Source organism: Hyperolius riggenbachi, chromosome 2 (genome assembly GCF_040937935.1).
Source record: "Hyperolius riggenbachi isolate aHypRig1 chromosome 2, aHypRig1.pri, whole genome shotgun sequence".
In the NCBI taxonomy this organism is placed as follows: domain Eukaryota; kingdom Metazoa; phylum Chordata; class Amphibia; order Anura; family Hyperoliidae; genus Hyperolius; species Hyperolius riggenbachi.
Genome location: NC_090647.1, coordinates 200394817 through 200419842, shown reverse-complemented (window position 1 = coordinate 200419842; position 25026 = coordinate 200394817). Strand labels below are relative to the sequence as shown.

Here is a 25026-nt window from a genome sequence, read left to right as displayed (position 1 = left end):
TCCAATGTGGGGCCCGCATTGGCATCAATCCAGGTTTCAGTGATGCATGAAAAATCGCATGTCTGAATAAGGTCCGCAATAATGGCTGTCTTATTGTTTATAGAGCGGGCATTGCAGAGCAATGCAGTGACTGCATGGGGCTTAGCAATGGCGACTGGGTTCACTGCCGGGGTGTTACTGCATCTCTGACTAGGGACATGGTAACTTCTGCTACTTTCAGCCTCTGATTTCCAGTACACATCACTAGAGATCGCTGGAAAGTTCTTTTCTTTGAATGGACCTGGGTCCCTGAAGTTGGACTGAGACTGAGTGTGGCACTTTTTATGGGCCTGGCCGCCTTTTTTTACCTCTGTGCGTTTTATTTAAAATCCCTAGAGATTCCAGCAAATTAGCTTGTTTTTTTCCAATGTGAGATGCAGCTCTCAATGGCCTGAGAGATAGTAAGAAGCTGGCTGTATAGATTAACATTGCTCTTTGGGAAGGAATGGGTTAAGTAAGCTCTTCCTTTGATTGTTGTTGTTTATCAGTGGGGGTAGACAAAAGCAAATGCTGGCCTTCAGAATCTGCTAGAATAGGTGTGAAAAGTCCATTGATATGCAGAAGCATGGGGCCTACTAAGGTTTACTTAGAAAGGCAATGGAGTCAATATACTTTCAGCCTCTGAATGCGTTTAAAGTATTTGTACAGTCTGCAAAAACGGATTGCCAGCTGAAAGATATTACTTCTGTTTGGGGAAGGAGGATGAATTCCCTTACCTTGGGAGGAAGACTTGGGAAGGTAGGAGATCTGCTTGCTGTGTTGCCTGGACATGCTTTTTATTGTGTTGGTTTGTTTGAAGCTGTGGACCTCATGAGTATCCAGGTGGAGAAATCCTATTCCATTGTGTGTCCTTGTAGGAGTAGAGAAGGCTTTTGTTTGTTTGTGTGGATTATCAGCTTCCCAATCCCATGCAGGACTCCAAAACCAAGGTCAGCTACACATGACTTTCATGGTGAGTACAATCCAGCTTGTAACTTAGCCATCCATAAACTTCCACGTTTCCCAGAAGGTTCCAGTTGTAGCCAGAGATTTCATGGTGCAGAATCTGTAAGTATTTTTGTTCCTTCTGTGCATATAAGTGATTAATGCTTCCCAGAGCCGAGACAAGGTGTGGAGCAGGTAAAAGGAGAGGCTGCCATCTTGAGCACGCTCAGTTTGTCTGTTATAATCAGACAATGGGTGGGGTGGACCGTGCTGACCAGTGCCTAACATTCTACCCCGTTGTGCGCAAACAGCAGCACAAATATTACAAGAAAATCTTTAGACATCTGGTGGAGCAGTGTCTTTGGAATTCTTATGTCCTCTACAAGAAACAAAATGACAGGCCTCTTCCTCACTGTGACTACATTTTGAAGGTTTGTGAGGAAATATTCTTACTACATCAGCAAACACAAACTGAGGCGAATAGACCAGGACGTCGTGCCTCCTATGTCGTAAATCCAATGCGACTCACAGGACGTCATTTTGTAGAGCACGTGCCACCCACTGAGCGCAAAGCAACACCTACCCGCATGTGCGTGGTGTGCGACTCTAAGAGCGGGCCGAATGGAAAAAAGGTGCGCAAGGAGACCCGCTTTTACTGCCCTGATTGTGATGTGGGACTTTGTGCTGTCCCTTGCTTTAAAATATTTCATACTCAGGAAGTGTATTGACGTTTCAATACTTTTTGTGCTGCAACTGCTCCTCTGTTTACGTAATGTTACTATTAAATGTTTTTTTTGCCATGATTTTCGTGTTTTATTATTTTATTATGCTTAGGATAAGCACTAGAACCTTGTTTGGTAATGATTTGGTAAGTTACAGGCCTGAAATATAAAAAAAAATATTCAATGGAAAATTCCATAGACTTTTTTGGGCAGAAATTAGGGGAGAATTGAAACGCCCAGGAGGTTAACAAACTAACACTTGAAAAAAAAAATTAAAAATGTTTTTAAAAAAATCCATAAATAGTTGTCTTAGGGACGCTTTTTTATGTGGGTCTTGAGGGTATATTATTGTTCCATTAAATAAGGGTTTCTAATTATTGACCGGACACAATAAACCCAAAACAGAAAAAATACTCCCTTATTTCCAAATAATGTAAAGTCCCGCTACATTGTACTAGGAACATTATTTAAATGTTGTGATAGCCGGGACTAACGACAAAATGGGTGGGTTTTATTTATGGTAGCATTGCTTATTTTGAAACTATAGAGAAATTGTGTATTTTTTCATTAATTTTCAGTTTTTTCCCTATAAAATGCAAAGAAGATTAAGTTATTACTGAAAACAAGTATCACCCACAAAAGGCCTAATTTGTGGCAAAAAAACACCCCAAGATATATATATATATAATTTAGGTATGATCAGCGAATGAATGGTAGGAACGCTGGCAGGAAAATTGCTTCCATCCTTGAGGTGAAAACACTCGTAGGCACAGTTATTATGCAGTGACATTATGCGCCAAAAAAAGAAAATGCATGTGATTCAGAACGTCTGCACAGGATTCGAATCTATGGGCCGGACGCAATTCTCAGACTCTCCACCGTTAAACGCTGGTGAGTTTGATAATCCGGCGACAATAACATTACCTGACTCAATTACATTTAACCCTAGGCAGAGTGTTAAAAAACTCACTTCGACTATATTATTGCCCAGGGAGTTCTTTACACCTTGTCCTTTTGTACTTTGCATGCTGCCGGGAAGCGATGGTCTAAACATGCTAATGCATTTCTTCTGCTGCTGCATCTGGGGGTCTCCTTTAATAAGGAGGATTTTCATTGGTCCAGACAGTAAAGCAATGGGAAGCCTCGGTGGGAGCTTCAAAGATTATTTGCCAGGACGGACCGACATGAGCTCTGGGGGTCTTATTAAAGAAGACCCCCAGATGCAGCTGCGTAAGATGATGGTGGATGTTCGGCGAGCCGCACACATCTCCTAGCGGAGAGAGGCTGCAGTGCCGTGGTGCTAAAGGACAGTACTACAGCATGAAACATCGCTCCCCATCACCCGGGATATGGGAGCATCACTTAGGCTTCCGCGACCTCTTCCTGAAGGTTTTTAATGTAGCACAAGGTTAAATATACCAGATGTATTGCACTGATTTTGAGCATTTAAATGCACAGATTTTCCTCCTTGTAAAGTCCTAATATCATCATCAAGCCATTTTGGGATTACCTGCAGAGACATAAGCAAGACACTGTAACACTATTGTTATATTTTATGATTATTGAAATAGGTATCTTTGTTGTTCTTGAAAGTATTCCCAGCCTATTTTGCACATTACACTGGCTGAGCACTTTTTAGGAAAACCGTATTATTATTATTATTTTTTTTTTTTTCTTTTTTCAAACTCAGCGCACATATAATCTCAGCTATTCGCGTAGCAGCTTATTTGCCGCACACTTGAGCAGAGAGGTGCTTTCATCATAGTTTGTAATACAGTATACCTTTTCTAAAATTAATTAATTAATCTTTATTTATACCTTTATAACGCAGTGGAAAAAACACCTCCCCATCCCGTCACTTAAAATGCCATAGCCTTGGCCTCGCTATAATATAATATATCCATCTCCATTCCTCCATCTAACATACTCCTCACTCCTACACATTCCCACACACATCTACTGCATTCATCACATCACAACCGTCTCCACTATTCTACAACATATCCATCTCTCCTCTCTCATCTAACATCCTTCGCACTTGTAATTTCAACTCCCACTCACATCTACCACATTCATCACTCGTTCCCCGTTTTATACATGCCTCCCTCCATCTCTACCGAGGGTATACCTCAGATTACTATGGTCAATTAATTAAACCCTGCCCCTCTATGTGGACTCCTCCAAATTTTCAACAAGATGATTCCACAAATTTTCCCCACAATCATACAATGTGTTCATCTTGTTAACCCATTCAATCAATGTTGGTGGGGTAGAGCCTTTCCAGCCCAAAGCTATCATAGATTTGGCTACAACTGTTCCAATTTCTTTTATAAGACAGCAACCCATGCTGTCATATCTATCAGCAAAACTGAGGATAGCTTCCGATGCTGTTAGCTTAAAACAACCTTTCAACAAGGTACTTGAAAAGTCTATTATTTCCTGCCAAAAAGGTTTAATAACAGGACAAGACCACCACATGTGTGTAGCTGTACCCCCTCCCTGACCACATCTCCAACATTTAGCCCCACTCTGAAAATATTGACAACGTATAGGTGTTAAGTACCATCTAGTGATAGCCTTGAACTGGACAAGCTGTAGCCCAGGATCCTGGACCTTCCAACTGTTTAACCAAATTGTGGGCCATTTTTCTTTAAGCAAAGGATCAAGCTCCCTCTCCCATTTGGTACAGTAGGAAGGGGGTGGAAGAGTGCAACACTCCGTATATCTCACAAAATCATAAAGCTTTGATAGTTTTTTTTCCAGGTCTATATTTAAAAATAGATGTTTTTCAAAGATGTTTAGTTCTTTCCTCACAGGTCCCCCATTAGACTCCATTTTCCGCAAATAACTACAAGCTTGTATTAATCCCCTTGTATTCCCCTGTTTTGTTGTCTCCACAAGCCCAGTAATCCCTAAGGTCTTATCCCCCTTTAAGTGTATAATGCGGGTTTCCACACTTAGTTTATTTTTATAAAACCATTTCTTCTGCATAGCAGGGGGGAAATCTGGGTTCTCCCTCAGTGATGTAATTGGTGAGATACCTGTATTTTTCTGCCATTTGGAGATTATCCAATAAAGGGCCTTTAAAGTTGGTTTAGTTAAAGGATGGCTAGATATTTGGAAACATCTATAAATGTTCCCCGGAATCCATGTGAAAACAGTATCAAGGTTACACTCCTCCCCCTCCAACCATGGCCATACTTTTGATGGGTTTTTAGATGTAAAGGCCCCCGAGAGTTCCCTCTTTAAGTCCAGCATCCTGGCCAGCTGTACACTCAAACAATAACGCCTAATGTCTGGTGCTGCCAATCCCCCTGCCTCTCTATCCCTTGTAAGAAGCTTATAATTAAGCCTGCGTTTGCAGTTACGCCAGATAAAATGTTGAAAGATCTGTTCCCAACCTCTCAGCCATGCACTGGGAAGGGTCACAGGAATACTCCGTATCAAAAATAGCAATTTTGGAAGTATCATCATTTTAATTATGTCTACTCTTCCTAATACATTAAAACATGGTCGATCCCATGTTTGAAGTTTCTTTTTACAATCTTTCATAATTGGGGGAAAATTGGCATTGAAGAGACTTGCAGGGTCGTTAGTAAGCTTGATGCCCAGATATTTTGTCTCTCTATTGTTCCACCTGAAGTCGTTGTACTGTTTAATAACAATTTCCGTTTGACGAGAGCAACCTATGTTCAGTATTGTTGTTTTTTCTCTATTTAATTTAAAGTTAGAGACCTTAGTAAATTTTTCAAAAAGGATCTGGCAATTCAACAAGGATTCAGTGGGTTTGGTTAGTACAAGTAATAGGTCATCTGCATATGCCAGAGTTTTAGTTTCTTCTTTCTTAGTTTTGATTCCTTGTATACCCATATCTTGTTGAATTGCCTGTATTAAGGGTTCAATGCTAAGGTTGAACAACCAGGGGGACAATGGGCATCCTTGCCTTACTCCATTCTTTATCTGAAATAAGTTGGATATAAGGCCATTGACTTTTACCCCTGCGCTTTGATTAATGTAAAGTTTTGTGATTCTGTCAATACATTTTTTGCCCAGACCCAACTTTTCTAATGTTATAAATATAAAATCTCTAGATAAACGGTCAAAGGCCTTTTCCGCGTCTATTGCCACCATTACTGACTCCTCCCCCTTTGTTCTGCATAGGTGAATAAGATCTATTGCAGTATAAATATTATCTTGTATCTGTTTATTTTTCCTAAAACCTGCCTGTTGGTTTCCCAGTAACGTCTCTGCTACTGCACTTAGTCTATTTGACAGGATTTTTGCGTAGATCTTAACATCGCAATTTATAAGGGATATTGGTCTGAAGTGTGTACATTCTAGACCAGAGTTTCCTTCTTTAGGAATCAAAGTAATTGTCGCTTGGTTACTTGTATCTGAAAAGACTTTTTCTTCTTTGTTATTAACTAGATTACAGAAAAGAGGAGCCAGCAATGGGGCAAAGTGTTGGTAAAATTCTGCACAAAAGCCGTCTGGGCCCGGGCTTTTCTGTTTTGCGAGTTTAGCCACAGTTTCACAAAACTCCATTTCCGATATTGGTTCCTCTATCAATTCCCTTTCTGATGCAGACAGTGAGGGTAGCTCAATATTTCCTAAAAAGCTTTCTCCATTCATAAGATTCGATGCATCTATATTATATAATTTCTCATAAAAGTCGGCAAAGATTTTAGAGATTTCCTCAGGTTCATATAAAATGTTACCTTCTGAGTTTTTAATACCCTGTATAAAGTTGGATTTATTGTTTTTTTTAAGAAGGTCAGCGAGTATTTTACCTGATTTATTTTTCCCTGCAGCATATTGTCTTTTCAATTGTTTATAGTCATTAGTACATTTAGCATTGAGGACATTATTCAGTTCTGCTCTGATTTTAGTTACATTTATCATATTTATTGGTGACATAGTAGTTTTGTGTTTGAGTTCTGCCAGTTGAAGTGCATGCAGAAGTTCTGCAATTTTTTTCTCCCTTTCTCTTTTCTTCCTACTTCTGATTTTAATAAGTACACCCCTAGTTACACATTTTAATGTATCCCAAATTGTAATTGGTGAGGAGACTGAGGAGAGGTAAAACCGTATTAAGACAAGGTATGTGGCAATCCATTGTTCATAATATAGGCTCAGATCTTTGTTCATCATGGATTCCTCAAGATTATGGAAAATTTCTTGAGATTATGTTCCATGTTTACATATCAGTTTCTTCAGATTTGAGAGCTGCTAATTAATTTCTTATTCCACCACGTCCCAAACTACCAGTGGCCTGGATGGTTGATTCCTGTTGTTAAAACCAAATTCAGAAGTCACCACTTCTGTGCCTTAGTAGCAATGGGGATTTGTAAGACCAGACTACATTTTTTCAAGTCTTCTACTACAGTTTAGCAGCCACAACTAAAAGCAGCTTGATGGGTCTCTATCTTGTGTATTCAGAGATACCTTTTGTACGGACCATAGTTGAAAAAAGTCAAGATATCTTCACATAAAATACTCTAGTATGGTTCCACTCCAACACAATGTTCAATTAGTATGTACAAAACAGTCTCAAGACAAAAGTTTTTTTTTAAAATAGAAACCGCATCAGTCTTTATTCTTCAAAAGTACAAAATCTTCTCGATTGCCGTCGTGAAATGTAGACAATTAATGCAAAGATCCACTCTACAGAACCATAAGTTGCCTGACACGCGTTTCACGATCAAAAGCCGCTTCCTCAGAGGCACACAAATATGTAGATATCTGTTCAGAAATACAATATGCACACAAACATATGTCAATATACCTACCCTCATTCAGATGTTTGTGCTAATCAGGAAACGGTGGGCAAGCCACTTATATAAAAAAAAATCACGTATCACTTACCAGGATAAAACCCAAGGTTAAGAGACAGCAATCTGAAAAAAAATTAAATATATATATATATATATATATATATATATATATATATATATATATATATATTTTGACTGTCTAAGATGCCTAGCCTTTCTGTTACACTGTTACAGCGGATATAAACCGTGTACACACCCCTGTTACATTGGCAGGTATTTGTGATGCAGAAAATTGGAGAGCGCAATATGCAACCAGCTTATGATACATTTTTTGACATCCAGAGCCATGCCATGGTCAGAACCCCTTAGATCACATTTTTCTTCCCATTTGGGTATTCAATGTGAACAGTGGGTTGTGATTACAAACTTAAATTAGTTTGCAGCACGTCAGCCATCCAATGACACCTGTACTGTCCTTGTCTAATTTGATGTGTTAAGTAAGAAGCTTATAATTCTGGCTTACATGCTAAACAAAATTGTCATCTCTTCTATAGATAAGGGACTTTTATGCTGGGATGTGACCGCATGCTTCAGATTTCTCATTTCGTCTGCAATCCTTATTGAATGTAAATATTAAGGGGAGCTCATAAACCTCTATCTGCATTATATTGTTCACTGCTTTGCTGCCAACAATACTGAATGCCTAGATAATGGCAGGTATACTTGTGTACCTAATAATGTGCTCAGTGTATTTGTATTTGGAAATCTGTTCCCCACGCTTTTCTAGCTTTGTATCTTCAGACTTTCATTACTTGATTCCTGTCAGTTTGTATCTATATCTATAATTGTATGTGATGCCGTGTGAGTGGGCAGTTTTTCTTTTCTTCAATCTGCGTTGCTATGAGTCACACTTTGCATGGCTGACACTGAAGCAAGTTGTATACAGGTCAATAGCAGCTAAAATTGTCAATCAATTCATTGATCCCTGCCTGATAAGAACGCAAATATTTAATAGAAATAGATGAACCACGTTTCCTGATTTGAGCTCAGATTTCAGCAAAGAAATGAACTAGAATCAGTCGTTCCGCAACTCCTACTAACGCTCTGCCACTCAATGCAGTACAGCCGCCAATACTTCCTCTACATTCTCAACAGTCATTTTTGGCCATATACAATCTTTTTGTTTATTTAAAAAAAAAAAAAAAAAAAAGCCCAAACATTTCTAAATTCGATCAACATGATTGGATCTTTCAGATTTGATGGTCCATAACCAGAACAGCCTGTAAAATGTGAGAATTCAGCAGTGTCAAATGAAATGGACCCTCCTAAAGAGGAAGAGAAATGGCACAACAAATTTGACAGCTGCTTAAACAATATATGATTGTTTCTTATGTAAAGCAAAGCTTTTCAGATCAGTGTGCTGATAAACATATTGGAAAGCAGTTGTGTAAAGCAAAGTATCAGAAAGAAGTACCAGCATGGTGGCAAAGTGTATTCCAAACTTGTGCTGCAACATTTGGACTGGAGTTATCTTCCACTAGGGACATTACCCTACATTTATTAAAGTGGCACTGTAGTGAGAGGGATGGGCATGCTTGTAAGCCAATTCCTTACCTGTACGCTGATGTTCTTGGCTTCCATACTGTCTGCATTACACCTGAAACAACATTTGACATGTATAATCAGCCTTTAGCCTGATCACCTGATCTTCACACTATCAGCAGGGCAGACAGGTAATATGCATTGTTTAATAGAATGTATATGCCGCAGTCTCTGTGTCCTTCCCACTACATAGTTGCTTTAGCTTTGCTTGTTCCTGTGGAGCCTGCAAGTCCAACTGCTTAATTTAATATGGATATCTTGGGGTGGAAAGGACTGTAAAATGTTTACTTTAGAGAAAGAAGTAATAAGTGTACCATTGACTTTTCAGTGTTTTTCATTGCGTTTCTTTTTATGAAGCAGAGAGAAGTGTGTCACTGTTGCGCTTTTCCTACACGTGCCTCTTTTCATGATACCGTATAAAATGGAAACATTCTTTGGCTAAATTGATTTCATGCTCATTTGATTCTGAGGTGCCAATGAATGGCAGCCAATATTACATAACTGGAGCTTGCTGCTTGGCTCTGTTTTCATTATGGGCTTAGTGGGTGTAGCTAAATGGTTTTACAGGTGTGGCTACATCATGCTATCTCTTGGGCCCATTAATGTGATATTTACTTTTCCCTGTCCAATTACCCACAGAACTTCCTATACGCTGCTTGCATTGGCCACAATTTGTATTTTTTTTTTTTGTGTGTGCTATTTTTTCATGGGGTTTCCCTTTTATTCTTTCTTTCTTCTTTTAGGCTTGGCAGAATGTTCCCACGTTACCTGAATAGTAACAGTCATGCTGGATAATTGTTTTAGTGATGTGTGAAATGCAGCGCAGCCTGTGTATAAATGACTTGTGCTTTACAGGAAAAAAATGAAAATTTTAACCATAGGTCATCTTCTCTAAAACAAAAAACTGCAGTAAATAAGTTGCACATAGCACCCACTAACATAGCTGAGTAAAATGTCATTGTATTTGTCTCTCCCCCCCCCCCCCCCTTCCTTTAAGGTATGACCGTTAAGGTTTACTGAAACAATATGAGGGCTTGGTGGGTAACTATTCTTTTTAAGCATGGCATGTTGGTTAAAAGCTTAGTACTCTTGCCTTGTAGCATTAGAGTCCCAGGCGGTATCCTGGTCAGGGCATAATATGCAGTTTGTATATACATGCAGTTCTTAAAAGGTTACTATCATGAACAGGACAAAATTCACTTCATTTCTTTTTCCTATTTTGCTGTCACCTACAGGAACCAGTAAAAATCTGACAGATCTTACAGGTTTTGGACTAGACCACCTTCTCATGGGTGTTCTCAGCATTTCTTTTATCCATTACAAAAACACTCGCTGTAATGGATCTTTACAAAGATGCCAGCCTGTATATTTTTTTCCACTTTTGTTTTGGCAATTGGATTGAGCAACTGCCATTCTGTAAGTGCTTTTGAAGATAAAGAAAATACTGAGAACCCCTCATGAGTAGATGGACTAGTCATAAAGCAGTCTATTCTTACTACTTCTTGGCTGGCAAAAAAAGAGCTGGACATAATGCACTTTTTCTTCTGATTGTTTAGTTATTTCTGCAGAGGAACTTCATTAATAGCGTTCAGTTTATCTCGATAATGAGTCTGACTTTTCAATTAAAATGCAACCATGTAGGCAGGAATATATAAATATATACACACACTGTATTGCTATTTTTAGCAGGCACCATAAGGTGTTATGAATTGCTTTTATGATACTCTGCGCCCTCACTGTAAGGGAATGGTTGAACTGCACAATTGTGGTTAATCTCTATTGTGCTGAGGAACAATGCTATTCAGTTGCTGTGTATTGCATCCAAAGTGCAATGCCTGTGCCAGCCGCTGACTTTACTCTGTGCCAGCAGTTGACACCCAGTGCAGTTACTGGACAGCTGATAAAGGCTGCGTGCAGCGGCGTGTGGTCAGATATGTATAGTTTCCACTGCCAGTCTTGAATGTCACAGCTGCCTGCATATGCCAAAGAAGCCGTTCACAAGTCGCCCATCCATGTGAGCTGTCCTGACTGTCCAGCTGGACATAGAGAGAAGGCTTTGAGTCTTCTGCCACCTTTTTCTGTTGGTTGCAGCTCTATTCCAGGGTCCATGTAGGAGAAGCTATTATAGAACAGAGCTTGGCAGAACACTGCAATCAAATAGGGTGTCAAAACTGGAAGGCTTTGTCCTGTTTTACTGGTATATGGAAGATGTATCGAAGTCAATTTCCTGATAGGTTGAGACTAGGGTTTGACACATAAATGTTTTTGTAGTGATAATACAAACTGGTGTGTGCATTTCCCAGCATTTGATGCATATACACTTTCTCTTAAACAGGCAAACTTTAGCAGAAGCATTCAAACAATTGGGAAAAAAATGTAACGGTTATGAATACTATTGCAGATGAACAGCTGACCTGTTCACCCCAGTATATTTATGGAGACATTCTTAATCACCAGATAGCACCTGAAGGCTTCACCCATGTAGTGCTCACAGAATGTGATTTATACTGCAGTATGCTTGGGAGAAGCTGTTTTAATGGCAGCAGCCTGCTGAATACTCCCTACTGCTGTGCTCTTAGTAGAATCCTTATTTTTTTTTATTGTAATTCCCTTTTTCTTTTGTGATCATTCAAACAGTGAATTTCTGCGTATCTTCTAACTTTATTTTAATAAAAGTGATCAATGAAACCTTCTTGTTTATGGTATGTTTATTAGAATTTTTGAAAAGAGGACTGTAGTTGTCTTTGTTTTAGAGCAGAATATTTTACATTTATGTTTGTCATTGAGTTTCCAGCATCCTCTGTTCTTTGAACCAGCAACAGGAGCTGGATGGGATGTAGAATAGAATAGGCTCATTATTGCTGGAGTTTTTTTCCCTCTGTTCCCTGCAATGATTCCAAATGCTCTTGCACACTTCATCAGTATTATTGTAATTCTTTGGCTGCAGGATATTTGGCAGCTGTTGCACCCCACTGGCAAATCCTATTCATACTTCTTTTCCATTCATGATTGCCATTGGAGAATTGATTTCTCTCTCTCTTACTCTAACCTTTCCTCATCCATTTTGGATTGTTCAACTTGAAACATTTTAATTTCATATCATACATCTATTCAAGCCACAATCTTTCTTTTCCTCCTCCTTTCTTTTAACTTATCACCAGGGTAACAGCATAGTGTGATTTTTTTTTTCATAGCAATCAAAGGTTTTTTTTCCCCCATGTGCTTATTATGGATGTCCGTTTTCATCATTTGTTTTGCTTACTGGAGTTCTAGCATGTTTTCTCGATGAATGCCAGGCCTTTTCTATTATTTTCGCCAGAGTTTGGTGAGGTGCAAACTTTGGAAAAACTGCAATCATTGAGGTGAATGTTACTTGTTTCCAGTAAGTACTATATTGTTTAGATGGCTCTGTTGTAGTTTAGTTTACTTACAGGCTCTTAGGATTTAAAAAAAAGCCTGATAGGGGTTATAGTCACCTTAACCAGTTCACCCCCAAGGGTTTTTATCCTAACGGACCAGAGCATTTTTCAGTTGTCAGCGCTCCTCCCTTTTATTCCCTAATAACTTTATTACTACTTATCACAAGAAAATGATCTATACCTCGTTTTTTTCGCCACCAATTAGGCTTTCTGTGGATAGTACATTTTGCTAAGAATTTTTTTATTCTAAATGCATTTTAATGAGAAAAACAGAAAAAAAAGAAAAAAAATCATTATTTCTCAGTGTTCAGCCTTTATAGTTTTAAAATTAAACATTCTCCTGTGGATAAAACAAACACGTTTTATTTGCCCAGTGGTCCCGATAATTAAACCGTTTAGATTATGTCCCTACCACAATGTATGGCGACAGTATATTATTTTGAAATATAAGTGGTTATTTTTCTGTTTGTTCTGGCCATAATTACAAGCCCCTATGTAATAAATTAAAATTAATTTCCCCCCATAAAATATAGAATAAAAAAAGCTGAGTCCCTAAGGCAACTATTTATTTATTTTTTTTAAGCTGTTTTTTTTTTTACAAGTGTTTTTTTTGGGGGGGAGGGTTGGAAGTGTAATTTTATTAATGATGTGTATATACTTGAAAATGTATGTATTTTGTAGGTGTAATATACTTTTTGGCCACAAGATGGCGCTAGTGAACACTCATAGGACGTGTTCACTTTTTTTTTTTTTTTTTTTTTTACACTTTATTAAACTGTTACATTTCCTGTTTATGTGAATGGACGTAGCCGCTGTTCGCGGTCACGTCCATTCACTCCAGGCACTGCGATTGGGTAGAGGACTGTTCGGTCCTCTTCCCCAATCGCCCAGCACGGGATCCCGACGGTAATGGCGGCGGTAGCGGCGGACACACGGCGGTAGCAGCGGCGGGAATGCGTGACGTATTAAAACGTCATGTTGCTGTTAATAGCGGTAAGCATGACGTTTTAATACGTTAGGATGGCGGTAAATGGTTAAAAACCATCTCAATTTTTTCTGTAGTAATTGTTTAATTGGATTAAATGTTTATTTCTTCTTATAAAAAAGAAGAGTCAGATGATCAAAGAATACTTCTCCAATCTATGCTAAGCCACTTTAATAAGATCAGTCACTGAAGTTTTGCACCCCCTTCCCCCCCAAAAAAAGAAAAAAATATACAATGAAGCCATGATAAGAGTTACAGAGGGTGAGATTGGCCAATGAGGATATCAACTGCCATCTGTACAGTGCTATGGAAGGTGTCAGTGCTATATAAACACTAAAAAATAATAATCTGTGCATGGAGGAGATTGAAATTTTACTTGTCTCCTTAAATGGACCTGGTGCCCGCTTTATATCTGGAGAATTGAGGAACAAGCTTTAACTGCAGAATTGAGCCATGTCAATTTCACACAAGTAGACAACTTAGGAATGCCGTAAAAGGTATGCTAGTGCAATAGAAGAACTGCTAGGTCCACATGTGTTGCTCTGTGATTTGCTAACCCCAGTTTTCACCTCCTGGAAAAGCCTGATGACTGTTTTTAGAGAATATTTAGCTCATCTCTAATCTTTCACTCCCAGGACATAGATTCTTATTCCCATACATTTCAGAGAGCCCTAGGATTACTAGACATTCAAAGTGTGCTGGTCTTTTTCAGTCCTCAGCTAGCCTCACTCCTTCCTACCTCCAGGGTAACATTGGTTACTAAAGGTCTTTAGGTGCTGGCAGTAACAGGTCTTGCCAAGTAAAAATAAGCAGAACATATCACAGAGGAGGTGTGATTATATGACTATCATCAAATTGCATGTCCTGTTTATCTTCACTGGGATTCACAGCTTTTCTGGTACTGTGCTGCATATATAATTACTTGCTAAGATGCTGAAAATGGACAAAGTTTAATTTGGACCGCTACAATTCTATCAGATCTTTGTGCACTTGTGGTGGCTTGCTTGCAAATACTGTTGACCAAATGAAACCCATCTCTTGTCAAGCCCACAGGTAAGCTTATGGTAGCTTTACATGCTACACTCCCTATTAACTGCAGGTACAAAAGTCTTCTGTTTAACTAGATACTACTTTTGAAGAGCTTTGAGCATCTTAGTGCTGTAAATCTCAAAGGCTGATTGCTGTGTGTGAAACAAACATGGGAAACACTCAATATATATATATTTTTTTATTTATATAGCGCCAACATATTCCGCAGCGCTTTACAAAGCACAATAAGACGAAAAGGGGAACATAGATACAACTAACAAATGTATAGCAGAGTTCCAAGCAGCACAAATATTGTTACAAAGCCGTAAACATTAGGAGGATGACCCTGCCCTTGCGAACTTACACTCTAATGGGTAGTGAGGGACACACTAGGTTAGGGGGTGGAGGATGGATGACGCAGTGACCCTTTGCCTCTGATTACAATGTGACAGATAAGGGCTATAGAATGTTATAAGCTTGTCTGAAAAGGTGTGTTTTAAGAATGCGTTTGAAGATGCCCAGGTTTGGAGCATGACGTACAGGCTGTGGAAGAGAGTTCCAGATAAGAGATGATGCTCGTGTAAAGTCCTGGATGCGAGCATGAGAGGAGGTGATCAGCTTAGAGGCCAGGATAATTTCTTGGGAGGAGCGAAGGTTGCGGGAGGGACAATATCTTGAGATTAGTGAGGAGATGTATGGAGGAGACAACCCGTGGAGGTCTTTGTATGTTAGTCAGGAGCTTGAACTGGATCCTCTGGGTAATGGGTAACCAGTGAAGAGAGCGGCACAGTGGGGCTGCATCAGAAGAGCGTGTGGAAAAGTGAATGAGGCAGGCTGCTGAATTTAGAAGGGATTGGAGAGGTGCTAGCCTCTTTTTTGGTAGACCACAGAGCGGGGTGTTGCAGTAGTCTAGGCGGGAGATGATTAAGGCATGAACAAGCATTTTGGTGGCCTCTTGTGTGAGGAAGGGACGGATACAGAATATATTTTTGAGCTGGAAATAGCAGGTGGTGGTTAATGAGGCAATGTGAGGTTTAAAGAGAACCAGAGACGAAGCACCCTCATGTATTTTATTACATTTATCAGTGGGAACATGACAGTAAACACCTACCCTGCTTTTAGTTTCATTCGTATCTGCTTAATTAGTCTATTAGCAGCTGTGATAAGAATCCCCGACTGGCTCAGTCTAGGTTTGACCTGGAATCATTATAGCTGAGTCACTCTTCTGTGGAGTCTTTTCAAGCCCAAGCCTGCCACCTCCTGGCTCAGATTTCCTGCTTTGCATACTGAGAGCTGTGATGACATGGGAGGGGCTGCTCCTGCTGAAAGAGAAGCTCTTAAACAGACAAGCTTTCAGAGCAATATGCAATATGATCTGTGTGCTCTGTGTGCACTCTGTCTGCATAGATACTGATGATGACTGCAGTTTCATTCCTATGAGAGACACTTCCTACAGGCAGCTGCACATCATACCAAAATGAAAGCACACAGATGAAAGGCTGCAGCAGCCTTTCTCATATAGCCTAGATAGCAGCCTAGTATCATATAGCCTAGGCAGCACATCCAGAACAACTCATAACCCGGAAGCAGAAGGGATATGAGCCGGCGGCCATATTTGATTTTTCCTGGAGCAATAATGGATAAAAAACACTAAAAAGGCACACCAGAGCGGCGAAATTATCAGGTAGAGCATTTATTCTTTACAAGCTATCGACTGATATGTTTATTTTGTGTGAAACGTTCATCTCTGGTTCCTTTTAAAGGAGAGCTCTGAGTCAAGTATAACCCCCAAGCAGCGGGCCTTTGTGGTTGAGGTTATTGGGGTGTTATCTACAGTTATGGTTGCAATTGGTGGGGGTGTAGATAGCGATGGTGGAAAAATCACAATATATTAGTTGAACAGTCAGAAATTTGCCATTAACTGAATGTTAATATCTCCCTCTTCCCAATGTAGCGACATATATGAAAGTGTAACTTCAGTCATATAATTTGGAAAATACAGCTTTTAACCACGTAACCCCACAGGCTATTTTACCTATACTGCTGAGAGCCATTTCCCCTGTCAGCACTTCTTCCATTAATTTAGCCATAACTTTATCACTAATTATCACACCTAAATGATCTATATTTTGTTTTTTTGGGCACAAAATAGGTATTTTAGGGTTGATGCATGTTTTCAGTAATTACCGTATTTTTCGGACCATAAGACGCACTTTTTCTCCTCCAAACATGGGGGGGGGGGGGGGGGTGTGTGTGCCTGCGTCTTATGGTCCGGATGCTAGATGCCAAGTAGAAATCCCCGCACTGTAACTTAATTTCCTGGCGCTCCTATGTGTCCCCGCGGCAAACATCTTATGTGTAATGTCCCCGCCTATGTCCCCACAGTAGTTACACTACTTTTCATGTTCCCCCCACATGCCCCGTGTCTTCAGTTGAAGTGCCCCGTGTCCTCTTATGTTCCAGCCTGTGTCCCCGGGCAATTACCTCTAAGAGGTCGCGTTTCCATGTGTAAACTTGTGCCCGCTCGTAGCCTGCTGATTCGTCCCCCTCCGGCTCCTGTCCCCGTGGATCTGGTGGGCGCTGTGCAGGCTGGGGCTTAACGCTAAGTGATGGTACAGTGCGGCGATGTGAAGCGGAAAGCCGTCGGGTGGTCCATGCGTGCAGCCGATCCTCTCTCGCCATTCACTTCCGCGTTGGTGACTTATGCGGAAGTGACCACCCGGCGGCTTTCCGCTTCACATCGCAGCACTGTACCGGCACTTAGCGGTAAGCCCCAGCCTGCACAGTGCCGACCAGATCCACGGGGACAGGAGCCGGAGGGGGACGAGTCAGCGGGCTACGAGCACAAGATTACACATAGAAACGCGACCTCTTAGAGGTAATTGCCCGGGGACACAGGCTGGAACACAAGAGGACACGGGGCACAACTGAAGACACGGGGCATGTGGGGGGAACAGATGAGGACACAGAGGGGCACATGTGAGGACACAGAGGGGCACATGTGAGGACACAGAGGGGCACATGTGAGGACACGGAGGGGCACATGTGAGGACACGGAGGGGCACATGTGAGGACACGGAGGGGCACATGTGAGGACACGGAGGGGCACATGTGAGGACACGGAGGGGCACATGTGAGGACACGGAGGGGCACATGTGAGGACACGGAGGGGCGGGGCACATGTGAGGACACAGAGGGGCACATGTGAGGACACAGGGGGGCACATGTGAGGACACAGGGGGGCACATGTGAGGACACAAGGGGGCACATGTGAGGACACGGGGGGGGCACATGTGAGGACACGGGGGTGCACATGTGAGGACACGGGGGTGCACATGTGAGGACACGGGGGTGCACATGTGAGGACACGGGGGTGCACATGTGAGGACACAGAGGGGCACATGTGAGGACACAGAGGGGCACATGTGAGGACACAGAGGGGCACATGTGAGGACACAGAGGGGCACATGTGAGGACACAGGGGGGCACATGTGAGGACACAGGGGGGCACGTGTGAGGACACAGGGGGGCACGTGTGAGGACACAGGGGGGCACGTGTGAGGACACAGGGGGGCACGTGTGAGGACACAGGGGGGCACGTGTGAGGACACAGGGGGGCACGTGTGAGGACACAGGGGGGCACGTGTGAGGACACAGGGGGGCACACGTGTGAGGACACATGGGGCACACGTGTGAGGACACATGGGGCACGTGTGAGGACACAGGGGGGCACACGTGTGAGGACACATGGGGCACACGTGTGAGGACACATGGGGCACACGTGTGAGGACACATGGGGCACACGTGTGAGGACACATGGGGCACACGTGTGAGGACACATGGGGCACACGTGTGAGGACACATGGGGCACACGTGTGAGGACACATGGGGCACACGTGTGAGGACACATGGGGCACACGTGTGAGGACACATGGGGCACACGTGTGAGGACACATGGGGCACACGTGTGAGGACACATGGGGCACACGTGTGAGGACACATGGGGCACACGTGTGAGGACACATGGGGCACACGTGTGAGGACACATGGGGCACACGTGTGAGGACACAGGGAACACGCAAGAAGATACAGGGCACTTAAGAGGACAGAGGGGGGCTTTTAAGAGGACACTGGAGACATAGATCACACAGGGAGACAGAGGAAGGCACAAGGGGGGGGGGGGAGAGGGGGAGACACTAAAGGAACAAAGGGGACACAAGAGGTACAAGGGGGGCATAATAATTGAGGGGAGAAGAAGATCCACAAGATGCCCCTGTACCATGGATGCCCCAGGTTTAGTATTCTTTTTTTTCCCTGGTTTTGGCCCTCTAAACCTAGGTGCACCTTATGGTCCGGAGCGTCTTATGGTCTGAAAGATACGGTATGTAATTTTCTATGCATTTTCTAGAGAAATACAAGAAAAAAAAATGAAAAATACTCTTTTCTTCAATTCCACCTTCCATAGTTTTTAAATAAACAATGCTACTATAGATAAATTACACACATTTTATTTGCGTATTTGTCCCGGCTAAAGCATTTAAATTATGTTCCTTGTTCATTGTATGGCGACAATAAATTTTTGGGGAAATAAAGGTGTATTGTTTCTGTTTTGTGGTTTTGTTTTTTTTGTACACTATCAATAATTAGAAACCATTATTTGCTAAAATAATAGTAGTATACCCTCATGACATACATATTTAAAAAAAAAAAAATCAGACCCTAAGGTAACTATTTGTTTTTATTTAAGCCATCACTTTTTTTTTAAACTGCGGGGGAGGGGCTCCTGTTATTAAGAACGATTATAAAAAAATCCTTTTTGAGTTAACGAGTGTGTGGGGGGGTAATTAGATATTATTTCTTGGCCACTAGATTGCACTAAAAGCACTATCCTGGGATACCAGGAAGTGTTCAATATCTTTTTTTTTTTTTTTTTCTTTCAAACTTTCATTACTGTGAATGAACATGGCCCCTGATTTGGGTCAGGATCATGTTTATGCTTTCCAGGCACTTCGATTGGCCCTTCGCCAATCACTGACATGTCACTCCCACTGTGAATGAGCAGCGGGGTCACACACCTGCACAACACGTCCTGTTAGCAAGAACAGTGCTCAAACTTGACATCCATTTTGAGTTAATGAGGGCAGACTGAAATCCCATTTTATTGCATTATTGTTATTTAAAGATTTTGTGCTATTTAATGTTTTTAAATTGGAGCCCTGATCAGTAACTGGTATTTACAATGCATGCTACACCTGACTTTAAGTTTGAGCATCTAGTATGAATTGACATTGAAAAGTTCAAGAATCTGCTGAATCCAACTACTCTAAGAGTACACATGATGCTAGGTAACCACTTCCCGACCGCCCAACGCACAGAGGCGGCCGGAAAGTGGACCCCGCAAGGACCGCCGCATGCACAGAGGCGGCGGTCCTTGTAGGGGCATGGCCGGCGCGATTGCGTCATTCGTGACGCGATCGCCCGCCGGGGACTGCCTCCGCCCACCTCGCACTGTAACCCGCCGGCCGTTCGGAAGCGCCGGCGGGTTACTAGCACCCGGATCGCCGCATACAAAGTGTATAATACTCTTTGTAATGTATACAAAGTGTATTATACAGGCTGCCTCCTGCCCTGGTGGTCCCAGTGTCCGAGGGACCACCAGGGCAGGCTGCAGCCACCCTAGTCTGCACCCAAGCACACTGATTTCCCCCCCCCCCCTGCCCCCTGATCGCCCACAGCACCCCTCAGACCCCCCCCCCAGACCGCTGTTTGCACCCAATCACCCCCCTAATCACCCATCAATCATTCCCTGTCACTATCTGTCAACGCTATTTTTTTTAATTCCCTAAACTGCCCCCTGCTCCCTCCTGATCACCCCCCCCCACCCCTCAGATTCTCCCCAGACCCCCTCCAGACACCCCCCCCCCCCCCCCGTGTACTGTATGCATCTATCCCCCTGATCACCTGTCAATCACCTATCAATCACCCATCAATCACCCCCTGTCACTGCCACCCATCAATCAGCACCTAACATGCCCCTTGTGGGCAATCTGATCACCCACCCACACCAATAGATCACCCGCAGATCCGACGTCAGATCACCTCCCAAGTGCAGTGTTTACATCTGCTCTCTACCCTAAACACCCACTAATTATCCATCAATCACCCCCTATCACCACCTGTCACTGTTACCCATCAGATCCGACCCTAATCTGCCCCTTGCGGGCACCCAATCACCCGCCTACACGCTCAGATTGCCCTCAGACCCCCCCTTATCAATTCGCCAGTGCAATATTTACATCTGTTCTTCCCTGTAATAACCCACTGATCACCTGTCAATCACCCATCAATCACCCCCTGTCACTGCCACCCATCAATCACCCCCTGTCACTGCCACCCATCAATCAGCCCCTAACCTGCCCCTTGCGGGCAATCTGATCACCCACCCACACCAATAGATCGCCCGCAGATCCGACGTCCGATCACCTCCCAAGTGCAGTGTTTACATCTGTTCTCTACCCTAAACACCCACTAATTACCCATCAATCACCCCCTGTCACTGCTACCTATCAGATTAGACCCCTATCTGCCCCTAGGGCACTCAATCACCCGCCCACACCCTCAGAATGCCCTCAGACCCCAGCCCTGATCACCTCGCCAGTGCATTGCTTGCATCTATTCCCCTCTCTAATCACACCTTGAGACACCCATCAATCACCTCCTGTCACCCCCTAGCACACCTACCCATCAGATCAGGCCCTAATTTGCCCCATGTGGGCTCCTGATCACTCGGCCAAACCCTCAGATCCCCTTCAGACCCCCTTCCGATCACCCCCCCCCCCCCCCCAGTGCATTGATTGCATCTATTTTCCCCTCTAACCACCCCCGGAGACACCCATCAATCACCTCCTGTCACCCCCCTAGCACTCCTATCCATCAGATCAGGCCCAATACAACCTGTCATCTAAAAGGCCACCCTGCTTATGACCGGTTCCACAATGGGATGCGGCCCCCGGTTGTTTGCGCGACCTAGTGGACAGTGCCGTGCGCAGCAGGGTATGGGGGGGGGGGGGGCTGGGGTGCTGCTGCAAAGCTGGCATAGTTGCCCCAGTGTAGGGAGTTTAGTAGCCTCAGTATAGCTAGTATAGTGCCCCAGTATAGCCAGAATAGTGCCCCAGTATAGCCAGAATAGTGCCCCAGTATAGCTAGTATAGTGCCCCAGTATAGTGCCCCAGTATAGTCAGTATAGTGCCCCAGTATAGTGCCCCAGTATAGCCAGAATAGTGCCCCAGTATAGCTAGTATAGTGCCCCAGTATAGCCAGTATAGTGCCCCGGTATAGTGCCCCAGCATAGCCAGTATAGTGCCCCAGTATAGCCAGTATAGTGCCCCAGTATAGCTAGTATAGTGCCCCAGTATAGCCAGTATAGTGCCCCAGTATAGTGCCTCAGCATAGCCAGTATAGTGCCCCATTATAGCCAGTATAGTGCCCCAGCATAGCCAGTATAGTGCCCCAGTATAGTGCCCCAGTATAGCCAGTATAGTGCCTCAGTATAGCTAGTATAGTGCCCCAGAATAGTGCCCCAGTATAGCCAGTTTAGTGCCCCAGGATAGTGCCCCAGTATAGCCAGTATCGTGCCCCAGTATAGCGCCCCAGTATAGCTAGTATAGTTCCCCAGTATAGCCAGAATAGTGCCCCAGTATAGTGCCCCAGTATAGCTAGAATAGTGCCCCAGTATAGCCAGTTTAGTGCCCCAGGATAGCCAGTATAGTGCCCCAGTATAGTGCCCCAGTATAGCCCCCCAGTATAGCTAGTATAGTGCCCCAGTATAGCCAGTATAGTGCCCCAGTATAGCCAGAATAGTGCCCCAGTATAGCCAGAATAGTGCCCCAGTATAGCCAGTTTAGTGCCCCAGGATAGCCAGTATAGTACCCCAGAATAGTGCCCCAGTATAGCCAGTTTAGTGCCCCAGGATAGCCAGTATAGTACCCCAGAATAGTGCCCCAGTATAGCCAGTTTAGTGCCCTCCCGCCCGTCCCCGCGGCGGCCGCTGTTATTACCTGAACAGCTGCCGCTCTCCCCTCTCCGGCGCGTGTATATTCAAGCAGCGTATCTCCGGCTGCTCTGTGTGATGCGGAAGGAAGGAGGGCAGCAGGTTCCTGTAACGGCGATATGTATCGCCGTTACTATGGTAACCGAGCCCTGCCTCCTTCCGCATCACACAGAGCAGCCGGAGATACGCTGCTAGAATATACATGCGCTGGAGAGGGGAGAGCGGCCGCTGCTAAGGTAATAACAGCGGCGGCCGCGGGGACGGGCGGGAGGGGTAGAAGAGGACGGCACACCAGGCAAAGTGGTTGAAAAACGCTGGTCTAGAAAACAAATGCCTTAAAATGACCTGTGAATAGGACGTTGGGCCCCTTAGCGCACCTAGGCTGCAAAAAAGTGTCACACATGTGGTACCGCCGTACTCAGGAAAAGTAGTATAATGTGTTTTGGGGTGTATTTTTACACATACCCATGCTGGGTGGGAGAAATCTCTCTGTAAGTGGACAATTGTGTGTAAAAAACAATCAAACAATTGTCATTTTTATAGAGATATTTCTCCCACCCAGCATGGGTATGTGTAAAAATACACCCCAAAACACATTATACTACTTCTCTTGAGTACGGCGGTACCACATGTGTGGCACTTTTTTACACCCCCAGTGCACTAAGGGGCCCAAAGTCCAATGAGTACCTTTAGGATTTCACAGGTCATTTTGCGACATTTGGTTTCAAGACTACTCCTCATGGTTTAGGGCCCCTAAAATGCCAGGGCAGTATAGGAACCCCACAAATGACCCCATTCTAGAAAGAAGACACCCAAAGGTATTCCGTTAGGAGTATGGTGATTTCATAGAAGATTTTATTTTTTGTCACAAATTAGCGGAAAATGACACTTTGTGAATAAAATCAATTTCCGCTAACTTGCGACAAAAAATAAAATCTTCTATGAACTCGCCATACTCCTAACGGAATACCTTGGGGTGTCTTCTTTCTAAAATGGGGTCATTAGTGGGGTTCCTATACTGCCCTGGCATTTTAGGGGCCCTAAACCGTGAGGAGTAGTCTTGAAACAAAAATGACCTGTGAAATCCTAAAGGTACTCATTGGACTTTGGGCCCCTTAGCGCAGTTAGGGTGCAAAAAAGTGCCACACATGTGGTATCGCCGTACTCGGGAGAAGTAGTACAATGTGTTTTGGGGTGTATTTTTACACATACCCATGCTGGGTGGGAGAAATATCTCTGTAAATGGACAATTGTGTGTAAAAAAAATCAAAAGATTGTCATTTACAGAGAGATTTCTCCCACCCAGCATGGGTATGTGTAAAAATACACCCCAAAACACATTATACTACTTCTCCTGAGTACGGCAATACCACATGTGTGGCACTTTTTGCAGCCTAACTGCGCTAAGGGGCCCAAAGTCCAATGAGCACCTTTAGGCTTTACAGGGGTGCTTACAATTTAGCACCCCCCAAAATGTCAGGACAGTAAACACACCCCACAAATGAACCCATTTTGGAAAGTAGACACTTCAAGGTATTCAGAGAGGAGCATAGTGAGTCTGTGGCAGATTTCATTTTTTTTGGTCGCAAGTTAGTTTTTTTTTTGTCACAAAGTGTCATTTTCCGCTTACTTGTGACAAAAAATAAAATCTTCTATGAACTCACCATGCCTCTCAGTGAATACTTTGGGATGTCTTCTTTCCAAAATGGTGTCATTTGGGGGGTATTTATACTATCCTGGAATTCTAGCCCCTCATGAAACATGTCAGGTGGTCAGAAAAGGCAGAGATGCTGGAAAATGGGAAAATTCACTTTTTGCACCATAGTTTGCAAACGCTATAACTTTTACCCAAACCAATAAATATAGGCTGAATGGTTTTTTTTTAATCAAAAACATGTTTGTCCACATTTTTCACGCTGCATGTATACAGAAATTTTACTTTATTTGAAAAATGTCAGCACAGAAAGTTAAAAAAAAAAAATTTTTTGACAAAATTCATGTCTTTTTTGATGAATATAATAAAAAGTAAAAATTGCAGCAGCAATCAAATAGCACCAAAAGAAAGCTTTATTAGTGACAAGAAAAGGAGCCAAAATTCATTTAGTTGGTAGGTTGTATGAGCGAGCAATAAACCGTGAAAGCTGCAGTGGTCTGAATGGAGAAAAAGTGCCTGGTCCTTAAGGGGGGGGGAGGGGGGTAAAGCCCACGGTCCTCAAGTGGTTAAGAACCAAGGTTCTTAACCGTTATACTTTGTTTTTCGTTTTGCTCTTGTTTCTCATGACCGCTTGCTCAGTTGCTGAAAAATACTACAGATTACAGAACAAAACTAAATCAGTACAGCAAATATGCACTATTACTGAATAGATTTAAAAGAATAAGTGGTTTTTAGCATCATATGGCTAATGCTATAATTATTTGATTGTCCTTTCTTAAAGAGGAACTTCAGCCTAAACAAACATACTGTCATTAAGCTACATTAGTT

General features: G+C 42.9%; 1 protein-coding gene and 1 long non-coding RNA gene across 2 annotated transcripts in view; one reads left to right on the top strand and one right to left on the bottom strand.

Annotated features, from left to right (window-relative positions):
* The window catches only part of PCCA (propionyl-CoA carboxylase subunit alpha), a 647351-nt gene that overhangs the window by 375851 nt on the left and 246474 nt on the right, over positions 1 to 25026 (top strand). The gene's annotated exons all lie outside the window — the stretch shown is intronic.
* The window catches only part of LOC137546049 (uncharacterized), a 90295-nt gene continuing 72617 nt past the window's right edge, over positions 7349 to 25026 (bottom strand). Inside the window, exons 4-6 of the long non-coding RNA XR_011026161.1 lie at positions 9074 to 9116; positions 7551 to 7582; positions 7349 to 7427 (exon numbers count right to left, since the gene is read on the bottom strand). This is a non-coding gene — a long non-coding RNA (uncharacterized lncRNA). The remainder of the gene's footprint in view (positions 7428 to 7550; positions 7583 to 9073; positions 9117 to 25026) is intronic.